This window comes from Pinus tabuliformis, chromosome 2_1 (genome assembly GCF_031772625.1).
Source record: "Pinus tabuliformis cultivar Carrire ecotype Pingquan chromosome 2_1, CPIR1, whole genome shotgun sequence".
NCBI lineage: Eukaryota > Viridiplantae > Streptophyta > Pinopsida > Pinales > Pinaceae > Pinus > Pinus tabuliformis.
The window spans coordinates 391,473,330-391,490,534 of NC_142299.1; the positions used below are offsets into that span (position 1 = coordinate 391,473,330).

A 17,205-nucleotide genomic window follows, 5' to 3' on the forward strand; every position below is an offset into this window, starting at 1 on the left:
AGTAGCCTACCCAAGCAGTTTCAGCCAATTCTGATGCACGGTTTCTGAGAAATTGATCTCTGAAATCTTCAGCCATTTTCCATTTTTCTCGAAATATGTGCATCCATTGATCACGATTTTGCTATGGGAGGTGCATTACGATGATAGGAACATGCTCGAAAATGTTCAGATCGATCCGGTTTACCGTTTGGGAGCAATGGCGAAAACAAGTTCTGGTCCTGTGAAAATTCAGCAGCAGCAGCTTGAAGGTGCAGATCTGAACGTGGAAATGAACTCCTGCAGCTGGGATCCGGCCAGAGGACACCTGCACAAGGAAAAAACAACCATAAATCATCAGCCAAGCCCTCATGCAACCAAAGAAACCAGTGCATGCAGCAATGACTAGCCTCAGCACCTCACAGCAGCCATTTGACTTCAGGTACGTGACTGAAACTCGTTCTTCTATTGCACAAATCTAATTTAAAAACTACATGAATGAATGGAATGGTGGAATTGAGCCACGGATATAGTAGGATTGAGCCGATAGTTCCTTGTCCAATTCTCTATCAATTAGCCAAGAATCATGCAACGTATGTGTTAGACAACTCACGTGAAATTTGAAAAAACACAGACAATTGTGGATATTTTAAACTCCAGTGCAACTAAGGGTAAGGGATTACAGGCAGATGGCATTGCAGGGGACCAACAGTTTGCATGAGCAGCGCAGGGGACCAACAGTTTGCATTGATCACGATTTTGCTATGGGAGGTGCATCATGATGATAGGAACATGCTCGGAAATTTTCAGATCGATCCGGTTTACCGTTTGGGAGCAATGGCGAAAACAAGTTCTGGTCCTGTGAAAATTCAGCAGCAACAGCTTGAAGGTGCAGATCTGAACATGGAAATGAACTCCTGCAGCTGGGATCCGGCCAGAGGACACCTGCACAAGGAGAAAACAACCATAAATCATCAGCCAAGCCCTCATGCAACCAAAGAAACCAGTGCATGCAACAATGACTAGCCTCAGCACCTCACAGCAGCCATTTGACTTTAGGTACGTGACTGAAACTCGTTCTTCTATTGCACAAATCTAATTTAAAAACTACATGAATGAATGGAATGGTGGAATTGAGCCACGAATATAGTAGGATTGAGCCGATAGTTCCTTGTCCAATTCTCTATCAATTAGCCAGGAATCATGCAACGTATGTGTTAGACAACTCACGTGAAATTTGAAAAAACACAGACAATTGTGGATATTTTAAACTCCAATGCAACTAAGGGTAAGGGATTACAGGCAGATGGCACTGCAGGGGACCAACAGTTTGCATGAGCAGCGCACGTCTCTGCCACCTCACCACAAATCACGCAGTAATTAAAGGAATGCTCGGCTGAAGACTCACGTTAACTGCTGATTCATTTACACTTGCAAACCTCTTCGGCTGAATCCTTTGCCTCTGAATTTTGTTAAACTGACATCCTTCGCCAAGTTTTTCGGCTTGTTCAAAATTCTCCCGCATACCAAGATCGTTCAAAGGCGCAGAGACATCCTACAGAAGCCGGGCACTCTACAGGCGTTTCTACAGGAAGCTGCGCCACAGGAAACCCAGCATACGAAGAAGCTTGGACTGTTCACGTCGAGGGTGGAAATTCTCAGTGAGTGTAAAGCATGAGTATGAACAACCATGGGATAATGTCAAAACCCATTTGACAACTTGTGATCCAAATACCAAGCATACAGTGTCAAATTCTGAGATTCCCCAAGAAGTTGTAGAAGACAAAGAAGTTATATTCACTTGTGATGTTACTTTCCGGGAGAGCCCTATGAAATGGGCATCACGTTGGGATACTTACCTTCTTATGACAGATGATCAGATCCATTGGTTCTCTATCATCAACTCATTGATGATTGTTTTATTTCTCTCCGGAATGGTTGCAGTGATCATGATGCAAACATTGTACCGGGATATCTCAAAATACAACCAATTAGAAACACAGGATGAGGCTCAAGAGGAAACAGGATGGAAGTCGGTCCATGGAGATGTGGTTAGGGCCCCAACCAATGCAAGCTTACTTTGTGTCTATGTGGGAACTGGAGTTCAGTTTTTTGCCATGACACCAGTGACAATGATATTTGCAGTCCTTGGTTTCCTTTCTCCTTCGAACCGTGGAGGTTTAATGACAGCTATGCTACTATAATGGGTGTTTATGGGTTTGTTTGCAGGGTATGCATTGTCACGTCTATATAAGATGTTCAAGGGCACAGAATGGAGGAGGAACACGCTGAAGACAGCATTCTTGTTTCCAGGCATTGCCTTTTGCATTGTATTTATTCTCAATGCACTGCTATGGGGAAAAAATCATCTGGTGCAGTTCCTTTCGGGACTATGTTTGCCTTGGTCCTTTTATGGTTTGGAATTTCTGTGCCATTGGTCTTTGTGGGCAGTTACTTTGGCTACAAGAAACCTGCAATTGAAGATCCAGTGAAGACTAATAAAATCCCCAGGCAGATTCCAGAGCAAGCTTGGTATATGCAGCCCATTTTCTCAATACCAATTGGAGGCATGTTGCCTTTTGGAGCTGTATTCATTGAACTGTTCTTCATATTAACTTCAATATGGCTGCATCAGTTCTACTATATATTTGGGTTCCTGTTCAGTGTCTTTGTGATCCTCATTGTTACATGTGCAGAGATCACCATTGTCCTGTGCTACTTCGAATTGTGCAGTGAAGATTACAACTGGTGGTGGAGATCTTATTTGACTGTAGGCTCCTTAGAATTTTACTTGTTTCTCTATGCCACATTCTATTTCTTCACCAAGCTGGAGATGACAAAGCTTGTTTCTGGAGTTTTATATTTTGGCTACATGACCATCATGTCATACTCATTTTGTGTTCTGACTGGTACAACAGGTTTCTATGCATGCCTTTGGTTTGTACGGACAATATACTCATCAGTGAAGATTGACTGAGGCTCTGCATGCAGCTACCATTTTTCAAAGGGGCCGTTTAAGTTTTGGTTTAGGGGAATGGTGCTTGCTCCTTTTCTGTTGTTTTAAAAGTTTTTGGGAAACATTACAGGAGACACCAATGTCAATGTGCTGCTGTGGGAGTTAACGCTAAAGATGTTGCAGGAAAAATGCCGAAAGGGGGCCTCCCAACACAAGCAAAAGGGTCCCTACCAAGTTACCAGGCATCCTCACATCCACTCCCTCCATGAACACTCATTTTTTCAGGGTTCGGACACAATCTGGTCATGGTTCAACCTTCTACAGGAAGCTATAGGACTTTCTACAGGAAGTTCTGTATTTTTACCAGAAACATCCTGTAGAAGCCTTGGGCAGGCCAGAATCAATTATGAAGAGGAATTTGAAGCTTGAAGTCTGTTGAGGAGGCATGCAACCACTCTTTTCTTCCACCCTCCACTGGTTTCATCTCCTTTCATATGATTGAATATACTTGCACAATCATACCAAGGCTAAGAATTCTCTAGGAAAAGGAGCAGACAGTGGGAAGAAGCAGAGAGAAAAGCATGGTTTCATGACCGAGAAGAGGAAATCACTTCAGAAGCTTGGGATGATAGGGAGGCCACCTGGGCCATCAAAGATGAGGAGATAGATTGGTTGCTGAGAGGATGAGCAACACTTTCAGTAGGGGGGTGATGATGAGCCCCAAAAATGGATGATTATTTGGGCTCATTCAACCTCCTAATTCGACTTAATCCACCATTCTCATTAGTTTATTGCATGTTTTTTATTATATTTATGCTAATAGAGTGAATTGGGTTAGTCATGATGCCAACAAGTCTAATGGGTGCTTTGTGTAGCCTTTTTGGTCAATTTGGACACAAAATTGAAGGTCTTAATGAACACTTGGCATCCAAATTCGTGGGAGAACAATGGAGAGGATTTGTAGGAAGGTGTCCCCTTCATTTATGGGCCCTTACCTCGAATTATCCACCATCATCTCGGAGTTCAAGGGCCACCAAATCAATTAGCACAAGGGTAGCTAAGCAAGTCAAGTAGGACTACTGTTAACTACAAGTTTTGGGCAGCTGATTCCATAAAGTTTATGAGGACTGTTGGGGTCCTCAATTTGTATAAATAAGAAGGCTTAGGGCCTCATTTTGGTTAGCTAGTAGTTAGTCAATTTGTAGCTAGTGGTTAGTCATTTTGTAGCCAATGGTTAGTCATTTTGTAGGCAGAAGTTAGCTAGTTTGTATTTCGATTTTTAGGCAATAGATTAGCTTTGCTTTCAGCTCCTTTTCAAGTTCTCCTTGTGGACAGTTTTGATGTAACTCTTCTTTTCTTGCTCAATAAAGATGAATCCAGCTTTGCACCAGCTCTAAATCTCTCTTAGGAGGCTATAGCTCTTGGGGTTGGGCCCATCTCAAGCGCCCAATACCTCCTTTGATTATCTTTATGTGTTTTTGCTGCATTTTTGGAATAAAATCTGCTATTTAGATCTAAATCTTGTTTTGTTATTTAGTTTGTTTTTTTGATGAGTAAAATAGCTTTTCATGCTCAGATTTAGTTGATAGGTTGTTAACAGAAAAAGCTTCAAGAAAAGGGCCAACAAACATCTGTGGTTTCACGTCTCCCTCAGTGGGATCAGGAGCTATGACTAGGATGACTTTGTTGCCCACAAAAACACTGACTGCTTTGCCATGCAATCATTAGTGTTTGGTTTTCATTTGCAGAAGTTGGTTACATGTTCAGATCTTTGAATGCTTCATTGCATAGTTAATATACATGGTTTCCTTGCAAATAAAGCTGTTGTCCATTCTTGTTACTGTTAGCTAGATCATATTAGGGTAGCATAACTAGATCTTTGTTTTCTTGCATGTCTTTGTTGGTTCAGTTGGAAACACAAGTTGCATAGCACCTGTACCACTTCTCTGTCTACCCAGACTCCCTCAAACCCATCTTCTCCATCTCCTAACTTGGTTTCTTGCCTCACGTTGCCATATTGCCCTCATAACCCTACCTTTTGTGCAGCATTACTTCAGTCTTCTTGGAACAAGTCCAGCCATCTACACTTTCTCCTCAACACTATCCATCAGTCCTTGGGTCATTTCAGGCCCCTACCCTGCCTCCCTATCCATTCATGCACCTTACCTCACTCACCCATCCTCCAAAATCCAATTTTTAAACATCCTGCAGAAAAATTATAGAACATCCTGTAGAAATCCTAAACATCCTGTAGAACCCCTGTAGACTTCCTGCAGAAGCTCACGAATGAGGTTTCTTGGCAGCCAAACTTTGTGAAACTCTTTGGAAGGGTGTTAGGGACCCCTTAGACCCTCTCTGAACCTTCCCAACCTTTCCCAAGAATTTCTCCCCTTGATCTACCCCTGCACAGTAAAAAGCTAGTTAGAAGCACATGCATGATAATTCCAACAACTTGAACAAAAATACAAAAAGAATTTTCTTCAGATAGAGGTAGTCTAGACACATGTATTTTACCTTCATAGAAGTAATGGCATCTCTTCAGTAGTTTGCATGCTCTCCTTTGCGTTAGTAGGACTAGCTGGTAGAATTAGGGTTTGCGTTTCATTTTGGCTTTCAATTTCTTTCCGCAAGTAGATTAGCTTTTTTTAAGTTAGCTTTCATCCATCAGTTAAAAAGCTTCTTCTAAGAGCTCATAGAGGTTGGCTTAAGCCCTTAGCGGACTTGTGCCAGCTGACCAAGTGACAGTTGCGGCAAGAGCTAGTACTTGTGCATACAGCACCGTCTCTTCCAAGTTTGTTACGAACTACCAGGTTGATAAAATTAAAGAAGGGAGTTCCAGGAGTTGTAGCATTATTATACAATACTGGGGCCCACCATCCTTTTTGGCGCCGTTTCCGGGGAAGCGTCAGAGTATTGGTGATTGCCGCTTTTCTTCTATTTTCCACTACAATCTTCTGCTAAGTAGTTTATTTCATTTCCATTATGCAACTTCGTTTCTGCAAAAGTAGATTAGCATTTCCCGCTTTCATAGATTAGCATTTCAATTCCGCAATTTCATTTATGCAAGCATAGATTAGCATTTCAATTCCGCAAGCGTAGACTAGCATTTCATTCCTGCAGTTTCATTTGAGCAAAATAGATTAGTCATTTCCTTCTTTCATTTCAATTCCGCATTTTCATTTCAGCAAGATAGTTAGTTGCAGTTCAATCTATTTTAGTTTTGCAGGTATAAGAAGAAAAATGCAAAAATCAACCAAAAAGATTTCATTTCATGCCTTGTAGGAGTAGAGATAAGTTAGAAAAATGATTGCACAACACCCCCACCACTTCACACAGCCAACCTTCTCTCTTCTTTGATGGCTGTGATTAAAGAACCCTTAGGTGGACAGCAAGACATATTTGAAGAACCTCAAGGGAAGAAGAAGAAGAAACCATTCCTCTGGAGCAAATGGCTACAAGCAGAAATGTTGGGAGCAGTCCCTTGTCCAAAAACGAATTTGAAGATCAGATAGAAGATTTCAAGAGGGATATGAGGCAGTTTCTCGCCATGCAATTGGATACCCTGTGGATCCAAAAGAAGCAAGAGGAAGCCAAGAGGGCTTTGGTCATCTTTTGTCCCAGGTGCACTAGAAAGCATCCTAGGAACGAATGTCCAATGCACTCCCTAGAAGTGTGTTTCATCTGTGAAGAATACCATCCTACAGATCAGTGCCCTTCCTTACCAAGAATCAAAGCTGCATATCAAATAGCCAAAGGAGCCACTGAATCACTCTATTATATGAACCAAAGGAGGCCACATGGACCTAGATCTTACCAGCAGGAATTGCAAGGGACATCCGAGACCTATTATGACCCTTATCAAGCCACTTTCATGCCTTCTTGGGGTCCCCCTGCTCATCCTTCCTGGTTCACACCTCCTCCTTGTTCCTTCACAGATCCATATTATGCCCAACCAGTTGCTCATTCATTTCACTCTTATGCTCAGCCACAGCCTCAGTGGAATGCACCTCATCAGGAGTGGAGGCCCCAATACAACACTCCTCCCGCTTATTTTCCTCCACCACCTGCTCATCCACAACCATCGCCTCCTACTCCACTAAGGCAGCCCCAAATGCCTGCCCAACCACAACCCCATCCACATCCATCTCAAATATACACCCCCACTCAGCTACCCATACCACCATTTCCAAACCCGCACATTGGAATAGCTCAACCTAATTGCAAAGCTGAGGCACAACATGTCCGAACAACTCCTCTTGAGCTCAATGATCTTCACCATAGCTCAGGAAGAATATTGCAAAAAAGAGACTATATTGAAAGCATTGAAGGACCACATCAGGCAAAAGAAGATTCAGAAGAGGAAATCAAAGAACCATGGGCTTTACTTGACGAAGAGAAGACATGAGAAGCAGAGATAAAAAAAGATCCTTCATGGTTACCATCAAATCTTCCATGTATTCAAGAGAAAGATCAGCAAAAAGAGGAATATGAGGAAGTCATGTTAGAAGGTGACATGAAACATGATCCAGATCAGCAAAAGAACCAAGGATATCAGAGCTATATTGAGATATGGTTTCAGACGGTCACTAAGTTGCAGCGGTACTCTCTTCCTCAGCTATGTTTGATCCCTTCAAAGTTAGATCATTAGGTCTTTGAAATCTGGATAGCTGTCCAAGCATGCATTTCAAGCCTCCACATCATCTTGTCTCTCATCTCAATGTGCACATGGCTCCATTGGAAGTATTCTTACACTTGAAAATGATTTTGTTTTTCAAGTAGGGTAGGGTAGAAAAAAGAAAAAAAGAAAAAAAATGAAAATAAGAAGAAAAATAAAAATCTAAGGTGAAAACCTCCTCGGAGGCGCCTTAGATTGGCTCATTGATTGAAAACCTCCATGAGGCGGTCAATGGGTTGGGAAAAAAGAGAAAAGAGAATAATATCTCTGGTTGAAAACCTCCCTTGGAGGCACCCAGGGCAGGCAATTAGGGTGAAAACCTCCATGAGGCGCCCTAGTTGTTTTTCAAAAAAAAAAAAAGAGAAAAAAAAAAGAAAAATAAATCTAATTTCCATTGAATAATTTCAGGTTGCAGCAATGACATTGCAGGTCAGGAGGATCACTCAAAACAAAGACAAAGGAGTTTTTGTGCCTTCTAGAGGAAGTTCTATATTTCTACAGGAAACATCCTGTAGAACCTTCAAGCGAGCCAGATTCGATTTTGGAAGGGGATCTAAAGCTTGGAATCCATTGGTTATGCCTGCAAGCATCCATGTTCCCATTCCTCACCCTTTTCCATCATCTTTTCCACCTCATTGTGCTTCTACAGGAAGTTCCTGTAGAAATTGTAAGAAGCTAGAAATGGATTTCAAAAAGGTGGTTTGGCGAGCATTGTAGCTTCCTCAAGGGTTCAGAAGTCCTCCTGCACTTTTCAAACTCCTCCTCCATCATCTCCATGCCTGCATCACAACCCAAGCTCAGTTTTTCTTACCATGCAACAAAACTGCAAAATGCCTTGAAGCAAAAATACCTAGAACATAATTTGTTTCTTCCATAACTTGAAAACCATGCATCCATTTGAAGAACCATTTTACGGGGGATTGTATAGGGGTGATGGCAACATGCCTGAGCAATTTCAGCCAATTCTGGTGCACGATTTTCAAGAAATCATCCTCCATCACCATCAGCTATTTTTACATTTTTCTCCATATCCGCGCATCCGTTTTAAAACCTGTTTCATGGGGAGATGCACATGGGTGATAGTAGCCTACCCAAGCAGTTTCAGCCAATTCCGATGCACGGCTTCTGAGAAATTGATCTCTGAAGTCTTCAGCCATTTTCCATTTTTCTCGAAATCTGTGCATCCATTGATCACGGTTTTGCTATGGGAGGTGCATCATGATGATAGGAACATGCTCGGAAATTTTCAGATCGATCCGGTTTACTGTTTGGGAGCAATGGCGAAAACAAGTTCTGGTCCTGTGAAAATTCAGCAGCAGCATCTTGAAGGTGCAGATCTGAACGTGGAAATGAACTCTTACAGCTGGGATCCGGCCAGAGGACACCTACACAAGGAGAAAACAACCATAAATCATCAGCCAAGCCCTCATGCAACCAAAGAAACCAGTGCATGTAGCAATGACTAGCCTCAGCACCTCACAGTAGCCATTTGACTTCAGGTACGTGACTGAAACTCGTTCTTCTATTGCACAAATCTAATTTAAAAACTGCATGAATGAATGGAATGGTGGAATTGAGCCACGAATATAGTAGGATTGAGCCGATAGTTCCTTGTCCAATTCTCTATCAATCAGCCAGGAATCATGCAACGTATGTGTTAGACAACTCACGTGAAATTTGAAAAAACACAGACAGTTGTGGATATTTTAAACTCCAGTGCAACTAAGGGTAAGGGATTACAGGCAGATGGCACTGCAGGGGACCAACAGTTTGCATGAGCAGCGCATGTCTCTGTTGACACCTAATCCGAAACGGATGGGTGAACTGGACAGTCATCTAGAAGATGAACTAATCCGTTGTATTCATGTATATAAATATGAGTTAGCTAATGAATAAATATATCAGTTTTCTCTCCCGCTCATCCTGGAGTTACCCTGGCCTGACATGGTATCAGAGCTCAGGTCCCAGTCCCTAAAATAGCTGTAACTCCTGCCTCTGCGCCCTCTGTCCTGACACTGCGCTCTCTGCCCTGCTGAATGTGCGTTTTTGGTGCCTCCGCCCAGGAATACCTGATACTGTCCCTCTCTGCGCATGAATATTTGAATGTATCGTTGCCCCTCTCCGCGCAGGAATACCTGACATACCGCCAGCAAGGAATACCTGACGCTGCCCCTCTCTGCGCATGAATATTTGAATGTATCGGTTATACATTGACTCTCGTCGCTTTTCATCTCTCGCCCAAACTGCAAGTTCACCCATCCAACGCTCCTTAGGGACGTTTTTGCCAGGCCGAAAGCTTACCCTTAATGCACTGCTGATTGATGGTTCTCTCATCCATATTCTTCTGAGAATTTGAGCTTAACATGCTCTGAGGACCTGAGAGAGAAACTTGGGCGTTTGCCAGTTCTCCCAAACCCGACAAACCGCAGTCCGTTGCTCATCCGGAGGCCTATCTCGTCTCCCTCTTCGAGGACTCAAATCTCTGCACCATTTGCGTCGCTGCTCATCACTGATTCAATTGGCGTTACAACTGCAATCTTTACTCTCCAGGAACAGCCAGCGCATGGAGGCATGTGGCCCATCTGGAGAAGATATGAAGCCTGAAGCGTTGATGCGTTGAAGATATGAAGCCTGAAGCGTTGATGCGCTAATGGAAAGAAGATAACGGTGTTCCACGGCATACGCAGTCCGGCCATCACCATAGCCAAGTACCTGGAGCGGATTTACAAGTACACCAGCTGTAGTCCTTCCTGCCTCGTCGTAGGCTACGTCTACATCGATCGCCTTGTTCACAAGCAACCGGATTTCCCAGTCATTTCCCTCAATATCCATCGACTGCTTCTCGATTAAATGCGCACTGTCCTGGTTATGAGCTGCTTGAATATTTTTTTGAATACGTTGTTTTTTTTCTGAGGCCTGACATGGTATATTGCTGTTGCAAGTATAAAGCTTTTTGTTATTGATGGGATGGTGTCGACAGCAAGGTATGCGCTGTTTTGATGGTAAAAACTGCATTCATGGTATAGAAAGTAGTGAGTTCAAATAACCGCGCGACAGGAGGATATGTTTTTTATAAGGCTGTATTGCGCAGTTTATTTATGCATACAACCATATGAATTTAAACCTGATTCATCTCAAAAAAAGTTTGAGAATGACAAGAAAGATGAGTTTAATGGCGGTATAATGTTGTGCTGCTGATATGTATTTATGATAGCAGTTTTAAGTATTGTGTTGTAAGCAGTTTTCAAAAGGGTTATATAAGCAGTTTTCAAAAGCATTCAAAGTCATATCAGTCAGAACATTTTGTATATCAAAGCATTTGTGGAGGTGATATAGTGATATTGCACAATTTTTTATTGTTGGTAATGCTGTATTGAAGCATAAAGTGATGAAATTCTGATGCCTTCTGTCACACATTAGAGGGATTTGTAGAATTTTTTTTATCAAGCAGAAGTATTTTTTTTACAGAATGCATTCAATCATCTCTATGGTCGGAATAGTTCTCACTAGAAAGGAGAACTATTATGAATGGTCTCGGATGGTAAAACACACCCTCATCTACAATGAGCTGTGGAAAGGAGTGTGTGTCGGAGAAGAAGACAAAGACCCTGTGCAGCCTACATTAGATAAATAACTTGTCATTTGGGAAAACAAGAACAGCAAAGCCTATGCATTGATCGCAGCATCTGTAAATGAAGAAGTAAGTCGTCATATTTCATCCTATTCCACTTCCTTTGAAGCTTTACAAAAGCTAAAAGAACTCTATGATTCACATTCTGCACTTGAAGTTGTTCAGCTCATGATTAAACTCTTCACTCTTGAACTGAAAAATAATGATCCCCTTGCTCTTGCATCTGAAATAAAGTCTATAATGCATGATATTAAATCCACTAAGGTTGAGCTGGATATCTCTCTTATTTCCTTTCTCAAAGCACTCTATCCTACCTACTCCAATTATCTTGAGTCCTTACAAGCAAATGGAAATCTTAAAGACATAACCTTTGAGTCTTTTGTGAAAAAGTTTGCTGAAAGAGAGAAAGCCTTTGGAAAGAAAACAGTCCCTGAATCTTCTGAAGAGACTGTTTGCCTTGCTCATAAAGAAAAGCATCCTGCTCAAGATTCTACAAGAGGAAGAGGTGGACAAAGAGGAAGAGGAAGATACTTCAGAGGCAGGGGGGGCAGACATTCTCAAGCAGAAAAGGCAGATCTCCACTGCATTCGCTGCAAACGAAATGGATCACATGATGCTTCTACATGCAAGCTACCATGGGACAAGATTGAGCAGAGAAGAAATCAGAAGAAAGGTAAAACTGATGACACAGACAAAGGTAAAGCACCTGAATCCGCTCACTATATTGAGGCACAATGTAACATTGGAGTAAATGAAGACTTGTTTAATGCTTCACTTGCTTCTTCGAAAAATGACTGGTTGCTTGATTCAGGAGCAACCTGTCATATGACTCATAGGAAAGATTTTTTTGAAGATTTCACTGACAATGTTGATGGAGCAGTATACTTTGCAGATCAGTCAAAAATCAAGCCATCAGGGCTTGGCACAATCAGGCTTAAACTGCCTGGTCTTCCAGACTTTCTTATGGATCATGTTCTATATCTCCCACAGCTCAAAAGAAACTTGTTGTCCCTGGTCCACATCCGCCAGCAAGGTCACTCCATTCATATGTTTGATGGCAAGCTTGAGGTAAGAAAGGCATTTGACCACTCACTTGTCATGAGGGGTATAGAAGAAGAAAGACTTCTTAAACTGCAAGGAACCTCTGCTCATGCACAACATTTTTCATATATTTCTCATCATGAAGAAGGTACACTTCCATCAAGTTTATTATGGCATGCTAGATTTGGACATTTAAACTATGATAGTCTCCGCTTGTTGAAGAAAAATGGTGTTGCTGGTTTGCGTACAATTCCTAGAAAACATAAACAATGTGATGCTTGCATTCTAGGAAAGCATAGCAAATAGTCTTTTCATGATTCACATTCAAGAGCACATAGGAAGCTTGAACTTATTCATTCAGATTTATGTGGTCCAATGCTTGTTCCTTCTGCAAATGGAAATAAATATATCATGACATTTATTGATGATTACACCAGAATGTGTTGGGTTTACTTATTGAAGAACAAATCTGATGCTTTTCAAACATTCAAGAATTTTCATAAGTGGATTGAAAATGATGCACAATCTCATATTGGGTCTATTCGCACTGATAATGGAAAAGAATATACATCAAATGAATTTGAACACTATCTTCGCCAACATGGGATTAAACATCAAACAACTGTGCCTTATAATCCTCAACAGAATGGTGTCGCTGAAAGAATGAACAGAACAATTTTGAATATGGTACGATCCATGCTTTTCTTCAAAAATGTAAAGACAATGTTTTGGGCTGATGCTGTTCTATGTGCTGCATATATAAAGAATAGATGTCCATCTAGTGCTATAAGAAACAAGACTCCTTATGAATTGTGGTATGGACATGTTCCTTCGGTAAAACATCTCAGGATATTTGGTTCCACCTGTTATGCTTTAATACCAAAGGTACATAGAAACAAACTTGGTGCTAGAAGTCGTAAGTGTATCTTCCTGGGGTATTCAAACACATCTAAAGCATACCGCCTCTATGATGAAGTAAATAAAAAGTTTGTTTTATCTAGAGATGTCATTTTTCTTGAATCATCCAAATCTGACAGTGTTGTTGATCGGCAACTTGATCACTTGGATAGATTCACAAAACCGAAATCATTCCAAGAGTTTGATAATCAGATTCCACATCTTGAAGGGGGGATTCCTATACTAGATCAACATGTGGAATCTCCTTCTGAAGAACAATCTCCCCTGCATGACACTCCAACAACCGATGATGCTTTAAGTGATGTAATTGATAGAATTGGGAGACTCATTCTTGATTCAGACCCAACTCAATCAACAGAGCAGCCTGGACCATCTCAGAAAGGTCCCCTAAAGTGGCTGACAAAGACACTTGAAAGCGTTCATCCTGATGAAATTGGAAAAACAGGAACCAGAAATACAAACCGACAAGATGGAGGTGATGTAGATAACTCTAATTCACCTGTTGATATGGATGTTACTTATGATTGTGAATTGAACTTGTCTACAGATTTTGAACCAACTTCCTTCAAAGAAGCTGCTTCTCATGATGAATGGAAAGAAGCGATGCAGAAGGAGTATGATGCCCTCATAAAGAATGGCACTTGGAAGCTGGTTGATCCTCCATTTGGAACCAAACCAATTGGCTGCAAGTGGGTCTACAAGAACAAGTACAAAGATGATGGCTCACTTGACAAGCACAAAGCTAGGCTTGTGGCAAAAGGTTTTCCACAGAAGGAAGGGGTCGATTATGAGGAAACTTTTGCCCCCACAGCAAAATGGGCAACCATCCGGACACTCTTTGCACTAGCTGCTTAGAACGGTTGGAAAGTCCATCAAATGGATGTAAAAACTGCATTCTTGAATGGAGATCTAAAAAAGAATGTTTTTATGTCCCAGCCTGAAGGATTTGTTGTGAAAGGACATGAACACAAAGTATGCAAACTTGTGAATTCCTTGTATGGCCTCAAACAAGCACCACGAGCCTGGTATGAAAAACTAACTGAGCATCTTCTAAAACTCAACTTCAATCATTTTGATCTTGATGATGCAACTTTATTTGTCAAGAAAGTTGGCAAAACAGTTGTATATCTTGTGGTATATGTAGATGATATTTTAATGACAGGGAACAATGAAAGCTATATTGCATCCATAAAGAAAGAATTAGGAAATTTTTTTGAAATGACTGATTTGGGCTATGTTCATTACTATCTTGGCATTGAAGTAACCCAACATCCAAAGTCCATATTTCTTTCTCAAAAGAAATACATTGGAGATTTGTTAAACAGATTTGGCATGACAGAGTGCAATCCCCTTTGTACTCCAATGGAACAAAACTTGAAGCTCACATCTATTGAAGGAAAGGAATTTGAGGATGCAACAAAGTATAGACAGCTTGTAGGAAGTCTCATCTACCTCACTACTACCAGACCAGACATTTCATTTGTTGTTGGAATCCTCTCCAGGTTTATGCAAAAGCCTTGTGAGGGACATTGGTCTGCTGCAAAAAGAGTTCTAAGGTACTTGAAGGGAACTCAGGACCTTGGAATCAAGTATACACAGGTGGACGACTTCAACTTGATTGGATACTCTGATTCAGACTTCGATGGAGACAAAGAAACTTGGGTATCTACTTCAGGATATGCTATGAGTATTGGATCAGGAGCTGTCTCCTGGAGATCACGCAAACAATCAGTACCAGCAGATTCCACAACAGAAGCAGAATATGTGGCAGCAGCTGAAGCAACGAAAGAAATTGTGTGGCTCAGGAAAATTCTTGAAGATTTGCAGGTAAAACAAATACAATCAACTCCACTCATGATTGATAACACATCTGCAATAAAGTTGGCCAAGAACCCAAAGTTCCATGATCGTACTAAGCACATCAATACTAAATATCATCTGATCCGACATCATGTTGAGGCCAAAACAATTCATCTCCTTCATTGTTCCACAAACGAGCAAATTGCAGACATCTTCACCAAAGCGCTTGGAAGAGAAAAGATTAAAAGATTCAGAACGATGCTTGGACTCACCAACATCCCTTCAGATTAAGGGGGGGAATGTTGACACCTAATCCAAAACAGATGGGTGAACTGGACAGTCATCTAGAAGATGAACTGATCCGTTGTATTCATGTATATAAATATGAGTTAGCTAATGAATAAATATATCAGTTTTCTCTCCCGCTCATCCTGGAGTTACCCTGGCCTGACAGTCTCTGCCACCTCACCACAAATCACGCAGTAATTAAAGGAATGCTCGGCTGAAGACTCACGTTAACTGCTGATTCATTTACACTTGCAAACCTCTTCGACTGAATCCTCTGCCTTTGAATTCTGTTAAACTGACATCCTTCGCCAAGTTTTTCGGCTTGTTCAAAATTCTCCCGCATACCAAGATCGTTCAAAGGCGCAGAGACATCCTACAGAAGCCGGGCACTCTACAGGCGTTTCTACAGGAAGCTGCGCCACAGGAAACCTAGCATACGAAGAAGCTTGGACTATTCATGTCGAGGGTGGAAATTCTTAGTGAGAGTAAAGCATGAGTATGAACAACCATGGGATAATGTCAAAACCCATTTGACAACTTGTGATCCAAATACCAAGCATACAGTGTCAAATTCTGAGATTCCCCAAGAAGTTGTAGAAGACAAAGAAGTTATATTCACTTGTGATGTTACTTTCCGGGAGAGCCCTATGAAATGGGCATCACGTTGGGATACTTACCTTCTTATGACAGATGATCAGATCCATTGGTTCTCTATCATCAACTCATTGATGATTGTTTTATTTCTCTCCGGAATGGTTGCAATGATCATGATGCGAACATTGTACCGGGATATCTCAAAATACAACCAATTAGAAACACAGGATGAGGCTCAAGAGGAAACAGGATGGAAGTCGGTCCATGGAGATGTGGTTAGGGCCCCAACCAATGCAAGCTTACTTTGTGTCTATGTGGGAACTGGAGTTCAGTTTTTTGCCATGACACCAGTGACAATGATATTTGCAGTCCTTGGTTTCCTTTCTCCTTCAAACCGTGGAGGTTTAATGACATCTATGCTGCTATTATGGGTGTTTATGGGTTTGTGTTGCAAGGTATGCATTGTCACGTCTATATAAGATGTTCAAGGGCACAGAATGGAGGAGGAACACGCTGAAGACAACATTCTTGTTTCCAGGCATTGCCTTTTGCATTGTCTTTATTCTCAATGCACTGCTATGGGGAAAAAATCATCTGGTGCAGTTCCTTTCGGGACTATGTTTGCCTTGGTCCTTTTATGGTTTGGAATTTCTGTGCCGTTGGTCTTTGTGGGCAATTACTTTGGCTACAAGAAACCTGCAATTGAAGATCCAGTGAAGACCAATAAAATCCCCAGGCAGATTCCAGAGCAAGCTTGGTATATGCAGCCCATTTTCTCAATACCAATTGGAGGCATGTTGCCTTTTGGAGCTGTATTCATTGAACTGTTCTTCATATTAACTTCAATATGGCTGCATCAGTTCTACTATATATTTGGGTTCCTGTTCAGTGTCTTTGTGATCCTCATTGTTACATGTGCAGAGATCACCATTGTCTTGTGCTACTTCGAATTGTGCAGTGAAGATTACAACTGGTGGTGGAGACCTTATTTGACTGCAGGCTCCTTAGCATTTTACTTATTTCTCTATGCCACATTCTATTTCTTCACCAAGCTGGAGATGACAAAGCTTGTTTCTGGAGTTTTATATTTTGGCTACATGACCATCATGTCATACTCATTTTTTGTTCTGACCGGTACAATAGGTTTCTATGCATGCCTTTGGTTTGTACGGACAATATACTCATCAGTGAAGATCGACTGAGGCTCTGCATGCAGCTACCATTTTTCAGAGGGGCATTTAAGTTTTGGTTTAGGGGAATGGTGCTTGCTCCTTTTCTGTTGTTTTAAAAGTTTTTGGGCAACATTACAGGAGACACCAATGTCAA

General features: G+C 41.4%; 2 pseudogenes; both read left to right on the forward strand.

Moving 5' to 3' along the window:
* LOC149200508 (transmembrane 9 superfamily member 7 pseudogene) overlaps positions 1-2,953 on the forward strand; it is an 81,092-nt pseudogene extending 78,139 nt beyond the window's left edge.
* A 7,621-nt stretch (positions 2,954-10,574) lies between these two features.
* LOC149200509 (transmembrane 9 superfamily member 7 pseudogene) lies at positions 10,575-17,081 on the forward strand (annotated as a pseudogene).
* The last annotated feature ends 124 nt before the right edge of the window (positions 17,082-17,205 follow it).